The sequence below is a fragment of the Rhineura floridana genome, chromosome 21 (assembly GCF_030035675.1).
Source record: "Rhineura floridana isolate rRhiFlo1 chromosome 21, rRhiFlo1.hap2, whole genome shotgun sequence".
Lineage (NCBI taxonomy): Eukaryota > Metazoa > Chordata > Lepidosauria > Squamata > Rhineuridae > Rhineura > Rhineura floridana.
Genome location: NC_084500.1, coordinates 15,698,180 through 15,710,597, shown reverse-complemented (window position 1 = coordinate 15,710,597; position 12,418 = coordinate 15,698,180). Strand labels below are relative to the sequence as shown.

The 12,418-nt window shown below is 42.8% G+C and overlaps 1 protein-coding gene across 2 annotated transcripts in view; it reads left to right on the top strand.

Moving 5' to 3' along the window:
• The window catches only part of BRIP1 (BRCA1 interacting helicase 1), a 211,507-nt gene that overhangs the window by 65,951 nt on the left and 133,138 nt on the right, over positions 1 to 12,418 (top strand). The gene's annotated exons all lie outside the window — the stretch shown is intronic.

The window sequence follows — 12,418 nt, the reverse complement described above, 5'->3', positions numbered from 1 at the left end:
GTAAACGTCTCAAGACGTCACCCTAAGAGTCGAAAACGACTCGCACTATAAGTGCGGGGACACCTTTACCTTTTACCACATGGTGAGGTGCGTCAACTGAGTCCTGCTCTGAGTAGACCCACTGAAATGAATCAACCTTAAGTTAGTCATGTCCATTAACCTTAGTTGGTCTACGCTGAATAGGACTAGCACTGAATACCGTCCCAAACATTTAAAGCACATTCATACCACTTTAACAGTCATGGCTCTCCCAAAGAATCCTGGGAGCTCTGGTATACCCCTCACAAAATGGTAGTTCCCAACAGCCTTGACAAACTACAGTTCCCAGGTTTCTTTGGGGGAAGCCATGTGCTTTAAATGTTTGGGGTTGTCTCCAGTGACATCATACTCGGAGCAGACCCATTGAATCCAATGAACCCAAGTTTGTTGTGTCTGTTGACTTCAATGGGTCTACCCTGAGTAGGACTAGCATTGAATACCACCCATGGTGTGGATGTGACTCATGGTTGGAGTATCAGTGACTATCCAGAAGGCTGTGTGTTTTAGCATTTCTTTCTATGTGCATGAGTGAGGGCAGGGGAGAGAAGCTACATCTGTGGTGTTTTTATTTCTTTGCTGAAACATCTTGAGCCCTGGAAGAGAGGCGGAAAGAAGGTGGTTTGTAAAAAGCACCTCTTGATGGCTTACCTACTTGACCTGCCCATTTTTATCTATGTTGTAGACTTACACAGCCCTTCTGAACATAGTAAAATGTGAGATTAATGGGTCTTAAATGTAAGCAGATACAAGTTTGCAACCTTAATCAGGTTCCAGCCATTGTGGTTATGTTTTACTCCATATATCATTGGAGAAACTAATCACAAAGAAAAAGAAAAGTGGTAGATCAAGAATAATTTAACAGAAACACTGAGAAAGTCTTACAAGAATCACTGCCCAAGTCACGCTTGCTACTAACATAGTCCAAGCATTTTCAAGTGTTGCTCATTGGTGTTTACTGTCACATAAGGGGACAGATTCAGTTAATTTGGCCATTAAGGCTACAATCCAAATCGCTGAATGTCATCATCTGAGAGCTGGGATGGTGAGAGCATTGATGAGTACATTAAGTTTTTAACTGTGGCTGACACATTCCAACCTAGTTCACAGTGCTCCTGACACAATCACATACTTTCAAATAAATAAATATTTGAAGATGTTAGTGTTCATGAAACATTTTAATTGGGGGAGGGGAGTTGCAAATGGTGGGACAGGGATCATATGTCTTCTGTTATTTTCCAAGTCGGCGTTTTTAGCTCTGATGCATGTGTGTTCTTAACACAGTATCCAAATAGAAGGCTGTTAAGTGGCAATGTTCCCAGGGACTTAAAAATGACAGCAGACTTGTAAGTGTGGAGAAAGCCAGTGGTTATTCTGATCTAGTCCCTGTTGAGACCAGGCACTTTAAATATGGGGTATCTCTGGGAGCATGCACGCACGCACACACACACACGCACACACAGCCAACATGGTGCCTGTAGTCCACGGGAGTCATGTTCCCTTTTAGCCAAAGGTGGGCATAGATTGGTAGGTTATTACAACTGGGACCCACAATTTTTCTGAAGTGCCCTCTGGCACTTGCTTTTTACTTGGGAGGAGGATGTCTTCCAACAATGCTTCTGCATCACATAGAGCGGAATCCATCACGACAGTCGGTGGGAGATTATTGGACATCACGTCCAAAAAAATTACACGCCATACTGGCAGATGGAACTTTCTCCTACTGAATTTCACACCCTAGATAGCAGTGTCCTTTAATATTTAATCACCCTGTTAGTTTAAATATCTCAAACACACAGCAGCAGGAAAATGAATGAAGAATTCATTATTATTTCATTTCTGTTCTTCGTTGGAAGTACTGTAAAGTGGATTGGAATGGCTTGTTTTTCACACATGGTCTAATTTCCACTTCGACTAGCTTATAGATTCTACCCCACCCTGCACAAACACTGTTTAAGCAACAGTTGCATTGGAGGGAGATGTGTGATATGCTACACTCCGTCGGTAAATGTGTGGGCATCCATTCCGAGTGTTTTGTGGTGCTTACAAAATGGATATACAGTAGGAGTAAAAGCTTCAGTTGCAAATAATAACCAAGTCATTGCTCGAAAGTTACTGCATGCTCTAGCGTGGCTGTTCTACAAATTGGCCTGGGTTGTTTTGACCTAACCATTGTTCTGTACTGTTGCAGTCTAAAGGCTTACCCCACTCCCTTTGGCATTTCTTAAAGGTTCACTGCTTGGTGTGATTGAGATGTCAAAGAATCCAATGCCCCAGTCCACCGATCACAATCTTAGGATGTTTATGTCCAAAGTCCTGTCTTTAAGGTTTATTGTTAATGCATAAATGAACAAAGGTACAGCATCAGCCAAAAGAGCTAAAATTTGCAACATGAAGCATTCTGTTGGAAAACTGATAGCTTTCTGTGACCCTCCATCACTGGACTCAAATATGCAATTGCGAAGTTGAATTCTCAAAATGTGTTTAGCCTGCAGCCATGTTTGCAGGTGCACTTTTGCATTTGTGAAGATGCATTGTTGGCTGGGTCAGGGACGAGGGGGGGGATAATTCACCAGCCTTTATTATTGAATCCTTGTACACATTATAGCTGAATTATGCCTGGCAATTAAAATAAAAGGCTGCAGTTGTAATGATTAATGAAAGTTTACTCTTACCAAAATCACATGCCTTCCTTCAGAGAAATTATGTTTATTATGGGGTTGTTCAAGTGAAATATACTGTTGTTTCCTTTCTAGAAATCCATCATGTAGGATAATTCACTTTGGCCCTTCTGTTTTATATTTTTCCATATGAGTGTCCACTGTCTGACAGTTAGGATTGCCAACCAAGTACAACCTGGGAGACCAGGGTTCAAACCCCCACACAGCCATGAAGCTCACTGGGCGACCTTGGGCCAGTCACTGCCTCTCAGCCTCATAGGGAGGCAATGGTAAACCCCCTCTTAGTACCGCTTACCATGAAAATCCTATTCATAGGGTTGCCATAAGTCGGGATCAACTTGAAGGCAGTCCATTTCATTTTCATTTTTTAAACTGATTCATCAGTAAATGTAAATAAATTACCATATTCCCAAAATCTCTGTATATATGCCTTTTTGAGGATATTGATGGAAATGTGTAACAAATTACAATTTAGTAAACAAAAGTTTCACTCCTTGATAGAAGGCAAGACTGTCCTTAGTATATTTTTCTTTCCATACAAACAGTAAAAACCCCAAAATCAAAATGGTCCAGTAATAACAACAACAACAAACCCTTAGGATTACATCCAGCTAAGTTCTACACAGAGCAGACCCATTGAAATTAATAGAGCTGATGATGATGATGTAAGATTAAATTTCTGTCCCACCAAAGTTGGATCCAGGAGCACGCCCAGACTATGAACCTGCCCTTTCAGAGGGAGTATGACCCCATCCAAAACAGACAACTGACCAATTATCAATACTCGGGAACTATCAACCCACAGCACCTCCATCTTGCTAGGATTCAGACTCAGTTTATTAGCACTCATCCAGCCTACCACAAAGTGCAGGCACCAGTGCAGGGCTTGCACAGCCTCTCCCGATTCAGATATTACCGAGAAATAGAACTGGGTATCATCAGCGTGCTTCTGACACCTCATCCCAAATCTCCTGATGACCACTCCTAGCAGCTTCATATATATGTTAAAAGCACCGGGGACAAGAGATAGGATTGGAACCACTGTAAAACCATGCCTCCGATACCCATCTCACCAGTTCAGAAGGATACCATGGTCAATGGTATCAAAAGCCGCCAAGGGATCAAATAAGAACAACAGGGTCACACTCCCCCTGTCTGTTCCAGATAAAGGTCATCCATCAGGGCGACCGAGGTCGATTCAGTCCCATAACCAAGCCTGAACTCAGATTGAAATGGTCAAGACTTCATTGGATGTATTATCAGTATTTTGCTGCTCCTAGTGTGTGCAGTTGTCTTTCATGTGTATTTGCTACTGTCAAGATATCCACCTTCAGTCTTGACTCTTGGATGAAATAGATTATCTCAACCCATTGCATAACATAATAAATTCAACCAAGTAGAAAACAGTCTTAGCTATATGTGAACGGATAGCAATACTTGTACAGCTACAATGTGACAAGAGAAATGAGCATGTGGGCAGTGGGAAGGGCCCTGATGGCATGCTCTCTGGGAAAACCACCTTTCAGGTGAGACCAACGGTCCATTTTGCATGCATATTAATTTCAACGGGCCTATTCTGAGTATGGCTAATGTTTGGTAAAACCCATACTCCTCTCATGACCTTGCCTGTTAAAACTGACCCTCTTTGATGAATTAAGCTTTAATCCACTGATGAAAGCTGGCAGCCTTCCCAATTTATTTATTTAACAAGATGCATATTCCACTTGATTGTAAATAGAACTTCTAAGCAGTTTATACACACACAAAAAAGAAACTAACATTAAAATTATAAATAAAGGGTAGAGTTAAAAACAGGCATTACAAAGAATTAAAATCTGCAGTAAGCTAAAAAAAGATAAAAAGGCATGTTGGTTTCCAATACTATGTACTGATGTAGGGGGATGTGTGCATTAACACACAGTATTGCTTGACATACAGGAAGTAGAAAAGTGGCTTGGGGTGCAAGGAAGTGCGTGTCTATGTCAACCCTTAGATGGTGCTGATCATGTTGTATTGATACATATAATATCCCTCCACCTGCAGAGAATCTTTCACAAGAGACACAACTGTCAAATCATTGGATCCTGGTTTCAGTCACACAAAGAAAACCATGAGATATAGAGAGAGGCTGGTCTGGTGTTGCCAATATGAGCTTACTGTTCAGAGCTTTTTGTTTTATCCGTGCCCCTGTTCATATAATGGAGAAGTGTTTGTTACCATTAATTTCATTGCTTCTGAAAATAAGTGCAACTCCCAGTCACCTAACCATACCCTTTCTGCACTGAAGATTAGCGTGGATCAGATATACCTCTGGTACATAGCCAACGTGCTGTGGGTTGCATGCCAACCCAATGTGGAACTGGACCCACAGATTTTAGTTGGGGCAAATATAGCCTTAGGTTCCCTTCAGTGCCATGGCCTCACTATATCAGAATGCCATGATGGGCAGTGTGTAGGTAGAGCTTGCTTGCAGGTTGTGAGTTCAAGAAGTCCTGAGAATCATCATCATCATTAACCATTAATAATCATTATTTTCCTTTATCAGTTGCCTTATACAGTAAAAAAGTCTCAAGTCAGAAGTGATGAAATAAAATACAATACATAAAAAACAATTTAAAACCAGAAAAAAGTTTAAACAATGACAATGCCAAATCCATAAAATGCTCGTCTTTGCAACAACCCTGTGAGGTAGGTTAGACTGCAACGTTGACTGGCCAAAGGTCACCTAGTGCGCTTCATGGCCGAGTGTGAACTTGAACCCTGGCCTCCCAGGTTCTAGTCCAGCACTAACTACTGTACCACACTTCTTTACTGATTCCAGAGATAAAATAGCACCTTCTCACTAATTTGGCCTGCCATTTTTGGAAAAAGTGTTCTGTGACTCATATCTTGATTTATCTTCCTTCTCTGTTGAGTGAGCTACATACATTCTGAGGTGCTGCTGGTGCACAGCCCGGAACTATAGTCCTATTTTGGATAGCTTCTGTCTCCTGTGCTGTACTTGTCTTGCCTCTTCCTGGCCTTGTCTTTTGCAGGAGGAAAGTCAAAATATTACAGATTTCTGCCCCTCACCACCACAAAAAACCCCCACCCAGTTAGAGATCTAGAAAGCAACCTGGGTTGATTCCTCTGCTACAGAATAAATGTTGTTATATGGCTATACTATGGTGTTTTAAAACAACAACAACTATATTTGCCACCAGATTTCACCAAAACAAAAGCTTGAGGTGAATATTTTTATTTATTGTATTTATTTTTAATAATTTTATGCCATTCAAGGTGGTGTATGGGAAACCAAAACAACCCCCCAGAACTTCTTGATCAAAAAGGACATCTGAGGAGTTTTGATGGAAGCGGAAAAGAGTTTTGGGAAGGCCAGTGAAACTTCTCAGGGGGTTCCATTGAGCCGTGCTGCCACCAAATTTTGCAAAATTCTAAGGTGAATTGGAGGCTCCTGCTTACGCAAAGTATCTGAACAGGTTTCAAAGGAAACTGAAAGAGTTCTGCTATGACTGCTGACCTTACACCTCTCTGTGTTTTGCTAAAAGAAAAAAGGCCTGCAATTTCAAGTGCCTTTACACGAAAGTAAACTTCAGGAAGGCCGAACCTCGGTGGTAGAGCACTGGTCTCAGGTTCAGTCTCCAAGTGTGGCTGGAAGGATTCCCTTCCTGAAATCCTGGAGAGCCGCTGCCAATCTGTGTTAACCATCCTGAGCTAGATGGACCAATACTCTGATCTGGTATTAGGCAGCTTCCTCTCTTCCTGGGCAGTGGATCTTACTTCCAAGCAAATGTAAGTTTACCCTCAAGGTACAAAACATTGCCTGCGTCAACTTGAAACCCACACATATTTTAAATGAAATAGTCAACTCCGAAATGTTTTTAGTGAGTCGTTGGGTAGCCCAAGTCAATTGGTGCGCCAAACAGGTATATAATCATTTCAAGAATACCTGACATTTCAGGAATACCTGCATAAAGTGCTGCTTCATGGGCAGACCCAACATATTAGCTGTGGTATTCTGGAGTCTTTGGCGTGAGGAACATTTCATTTTTCATTACTGTTGTCGCTGTTCACATTTTCCATTATTGAAAGGGGGTTATTGAAAAATTGATGGTACGTTGGTACCAGGGAGACATCCTGCAGGCTGCAGTGTTGATTTATGGTACATGGAACATAGTTCAGTGCTTCAGTTTTCTGTTTGCGGGTGGCACTTTGTCATTGTCCCTAACGAAAAACCTTACCAGTGAGATCCCCTGTGTTCCCCACAAGCTGAGTGATGCATACTCTATCTTCAGAATTGACTATGCATTATTCACTGTTTATGGTGCTAGTATGAGCACATACTGATAGTTTTCTTCTTCCTAATACAGAATTTATCACCGTGTCCTGAGCCTAGTGTAGCTATGTAGTTGCAGTGTGTGGCTTCTTCTTTTTTTAAAAAAACCCAACAATTCTGTTTGTGTCAAGCCTGTGAGAGCTACTCCAGATTTTACTCCTCTTTTTGTAAGGCATGTTTTGTAAAGGTTTTCATCACAGTGGATGTCTGGTAATGATTCGTGCACCAGCTTCCTTTCTGAGCAAAATCATAGTCGTCGTCATTGATCTTCCCCTGCAAACTGCATCCACATGGAGCATTGGGCCATGTCATGTGGAATGGCAGTGGATTAGTGGTGTAGAGCGCATGCTTTGTATGCTGAAAGTCTCAGGCTCAATCCCCAGCATCTCCTGGTAGGTCTGGGGGAAGCCACTCTCTGAAATCCTGGAGAGCTGCCTGCCAGTCAGTGTTGGCAGTACTGAGTTAGATGGACCAGTGGTCTGACTCAGCATAAGGCAGCTTCTTGTGATCCCAAGGGAAGGGCTGTAGCTCAGTGGTAGAGCATCTGCTTTGCATGCGGAAGGTCCCAGTTTCAATCCCTTCCATCTCCAGGAAGGTCTGGGAGAGACCCCTGCCTGAACCCTGGAGAGCCACTGCCAGTCAGTGTAGACAATACGGAGTTAGATGGACCAGTGGTCTGATTCACTGTAAAGCAGCTTCCTTATGTTTTTATGGGGCATGCTGTCAGTTTGCATGGCATAATGTTTAAGCTTAACCAGCCTTCCTTCAACTGAACAGGAGCTACCCCCGCAAAATGTTCCTCTGCATTTCCTCAGATACAAATCGATATGGAAAATGTTTCCTGAAGGGGGAAAGTTTGAAAACCACTGAACTATTTTAATGTATTGTGGGTGTTCTTTACTAGAATATTTTTAAAGGTTTTTATTTGATTATTCAGCTTGTCTTTCATAAATTTAAAATGTCATGGGAGATCATTAAGAGGCATCTTCAGAATTGCACACTATAATTCATGAGACTTGGCGGTTAACTCTTAAGATCCATGAAGCTTAATAGGATTATTTATTGAGCAGCCAACAATTAAAAGGCAGTGCACAGAGAGTGAAAAACAAGACAGTCTTGCCTATGGGATTCCAATTTACTGGACACAACACAAGAGGAAAAAGGAGGGAAGAGGAAAACACACTAACTCTGGCACTACTTAAATTTATTGGAGTGGAGACAGTGGGGGGGAGAGGAGAGGAGCGAAATGATAGCACCTGTGGTCCACAAATGTCCAATTGAGAGCGCTTTATTTGCTTTTAGGCATAGGCCATTGCACAGCATACAATAAACAATTTAAAACCATACGACAATTTAAAACCATACTACTTAAAAATTGCAATCATTACAAAATTTGGGGCAATTGTGCTTTTACGTAGTTTGCTCTTAGCTTTTTTGCAGCTAGGGCAAAGTTGGCCATCGCAACTGTTACCTGGTTATGCTTATCGGCCAGGAGCTCGGCTACCAGGATATCGCAAGGTAACCCCCCTCTAAGATTGATCAGAGGTACTAGGAATTTGTGTCTAGGATTCCTATATAGAGGGCAGAAGAGCATGTAGTGCCCTAGATCTTCAGGTACCTTACAGCCACGAACACAAATTTGCTCCTCTTTCGGGATTCCCCGATACCTGCCTTCAAGGTAAGCTGTGGGCATTGTTGAGAATCTGATTTCTGTGAAAGCTCTGCATAAAGGGGCACTTGTTAGGGTGACAAAGTAAGGAGGAACAGCATGATTGGGTTTAAGCAGGGGAAACCAAGCTGAAAAAGGGGCCACCATTATTGTGGCCCTGTCTTGATTCGCATCATGATCAAAAACCCAATTACGGAGCTCAGAAGAGTTGAGATCTAAGAGTTTCCTATGGGAGAGGTTGTAGGTTTCAATTATTGCCTGGCAACATTGAGCCCAACCCCCGATCCGATGCTGTTCGTGCCAGCAGAGTTTTATAAGAGAGGTATCCTCCGAGGTAGAAATCTTCCTCCAAAACCTTAAGGAAGCCAGATCAATTTTTGCTGCCAGCGAAGGGAGGCCTAATTCAGCTCTTAAGTGGGCTGACGGTGTGCCACGAGGGAGTCCCAAGATCTGTCTCATAAAGGTATTTTGGAGGGCCTTGAGACTAGATTTAAGTGAGCAGCCCCAAAGCTCTGACCCATATAAAATTTTTGGTAGGGCTTTGGTCATAAAGATTTTTAACATCGGCATGACCAGCTGGCCCAGGCCCACAAATGTCATCCAGGTGGTCCATGGGATATCTGTAAAAATACAATTTAAAATCATACAGCATCTAAGCACAGGACATTACAATTGCCACAAGTGGCAGAAAAACCATTAAGGGAAGGCCCTCAGCAATTTTCAAGTGGTCCACGTGAGAGAAACCATTTGGGAAACATTGAGCTAAATGGAATAGCTGCTAATAGATTGCAGTTCAGAGACAGAAAACAAGCCATACAATTCTCTTTTAACATCTGTGTGCTTTTAAACCATTTTGGATTAAAGCCTTTCAGATATTTAGGGTCATATTGTTGGGTTGAAGAGTCCGAAAATGAGTCTAGTTTGTCCAAGTAAATGTTCTTTGGCAGTTGAGGGAGGGGGTGAGTAGGACTATTGGGGGGGGGACCCATCTGAAGCTGTCAGAGATGACATTACCAACCTGCATAAATCTTTTTGGTGAAGATTTTTTTCTTAAGTGAGTCAAGTCCAGGTCATTTCTTACAAGTGCCCCTACCTGCTGAGATAGAGTGGATGGCTGCAAAAGGAAGGGTCTTCTCAGTGGTGGCTCTTTGATTGTTGGATACTCTCCCCCTAGAAAGGTTCACCTGGAGTCTACTTTAATTTATTTTTCCTGCCAGACAAAGCCCTTTCATTGTTTTCCCAGGCTTTTGAATTTTTAAATTTGTTTGTTTTCAATTATCTGTGATGTGTGTGTGGAGTCTTTTGCATTTTAAAGCTGTCACTGCTGCTTTTTATGGTTTTAGTTCCCTTTTTAATTGTTAAATCTGCTTTTATATTCTTCTTGTTGATTTATTTTTTGTGAGCCTCCCTTCCTTCCTCATTTTGATATTTTTTCTCCTTTTGTACAATGCCCAGAGAGTATTTACTATTGGGCATCAAACAAGTTAAGTAATATTAAAAAAATAGAGAAACGGTGCCACTTTGCATGAGCGGGAAAGGGGTTTCCTGCCTCAAGCTTTTCATGACAGTGGCTGGCCCCTCCAGTCTCCTTTGACCTCTCCACATGCACCCCTGCCAAGGCTCTGTTGACGTGTGTGCGTTGTTGTGTGAAACAGCATACATTACGTTGGAGTTAAGTTGAGCAAGAAACTTCTTCAGAGCATTAGAGCATGTTAAGAGTCTTTATTAAGACATTATGGCCAAAGGCTTAAGAGTAAATACATGTAGAGTTTCTTCAGTCACCCCCCTTCTGGTACATCTCTCTTCAAAGGTAAACACAGAAGAGAACCTCTCAGTTCAGAGGCAATACACAGAAGACACAGCTTAACACAGATAGCTGCTAGAACTTTTCCCAGTTCATCGCGATGGCTACCATAGCAACGGCCTTGGCAGTCCGTTCCCAGACTGGGCAAAGACATAACTCCCCCTAGTTACAGTTTTTCAGACTTGATGGAAAACAAACTCAGTGACAGTGCGGTTCAATGGTCAACAATCCCCCCTTTCTTCCCATCATGTCTGTAACTCATTACAACAATAACAACAATACATTTCTCCAATACATCTTGCAATACAGCTCACATTTCAGTACAGTTCAAAACATCTCTGTACATTTAGCTAGAACTTTATTCAATCAAACTTTGGCTCATTCCAAGCCTTGTCACCAGTTTGCCAAATTTCTCCTCACACAAAGGCTTGGTCATTATGTCAGCCACCATGTTTTGTTTCTTGCTGCTCCAGTCAATACATGACCCGTGCCACATCACAACTATGCCAGAGGTTGACTTACGACTGCTCAGCTCCCCTGCATGATCTGCATCCACAAAACATTCAAGACCTCCTGTCTTTGCTCCTGACAAAACCAGACTCTTTGTCTTCGTGCCTTTCAGATTTATGTCAAGATCTGGTTTGAATGTTTGCGCTTGTGTTTCTGGACACCAAGCTCTGAAATATGCATTCTCTTGTGCTCTAGGTGCACGTTTGCCACGTCTCTTACCCTGTGGCTTGTAAACTCGGCTGCGATGCACTCTTTCAGGCATCAGCCTGACTGCATTACATGAATACTGTGGCTGTGTGCTTTTAACAGCTGTCTTCTTACAGCTCTGACCGTCATTCTCTTTCCGCCCCATTAAACTCAAGGCATCAGCACACTTCACACCCACGGTCATTCTAAACTGCCCCTGTGTCATGAATCCCTGGCAGACAACTTTGTCTCTTCTCTGCATAAAACATTTTCCTCTATCAAATGTTACACAATACCCAGAATTCACCAGTTTTTGAACTGATAAAATATTATGAGCCAATTCCGGAACAAACAAACATTCTGACATTATCCCAGGTTTATTAAATCTCACCAGTCCTCGGGCTTCCACCCGTTTCTGTGATCCATCCGCAAGTTGCACAAAATCCTGCACTTCTTCTGAAGCATAAAACAAACTTCTGTCTTTGATTAATATATGGCTTGCCCCGCTGTCAACAAGCCAGTCAATAGGTGCTAAAGTTTATGGCTTCTGTTTACAAACAAAGTTCACACTTCCCTGCTTCAAGCCTCCATCCCTGGAGTTTCGCTTGACTGCACAGTCTTTCTGGAGATGCCCACGAGCCCCACAGGCTCGCCTTTAACAGCTGCTGCTTGTAATCCTGTTTGCTTTCGGCTGCCTCCTCCAGTTCGGCACTTTTCACCTCCTTGCTTCTGACAGCTTCCATCAGCTCGGCTCTCTGCGCCTTCTGCCTCCGCTGCCATTCCTGGGACAAATCCTGCAACGTGTCCCACATCTGTTTAGCCGACGGCTCATCTCTCACACACATCAGTTGAGAATCCGATAGAGCCAAGATTATAAACGCCTGCGCCCTCTGATCTTTGCGCTTCCAGGCTGCAGTCAATACCGCCGGGGGTGGTCCATCTATAATGTCCCATAAATCCTCTGTTATCAGCAAAGCCCGCATCCTCGGCTTCCAGCTGCCATAATGCTTTTCCGTCAATCTTTCCATTGGCAAGCCTCCCCCAGACAGGTTTACAGCCATGTTGCTCACCTCTGTCTGGTACAATCAATCAAGCTGCCCTCTGGAACTCCGTCTGCCGTTCAGACCAGCAACTTACTCCCGTGTAATGCGCTGTGGATCTGGGCCCATATCCCTTGTTGACGTGTGTGCGTTGTT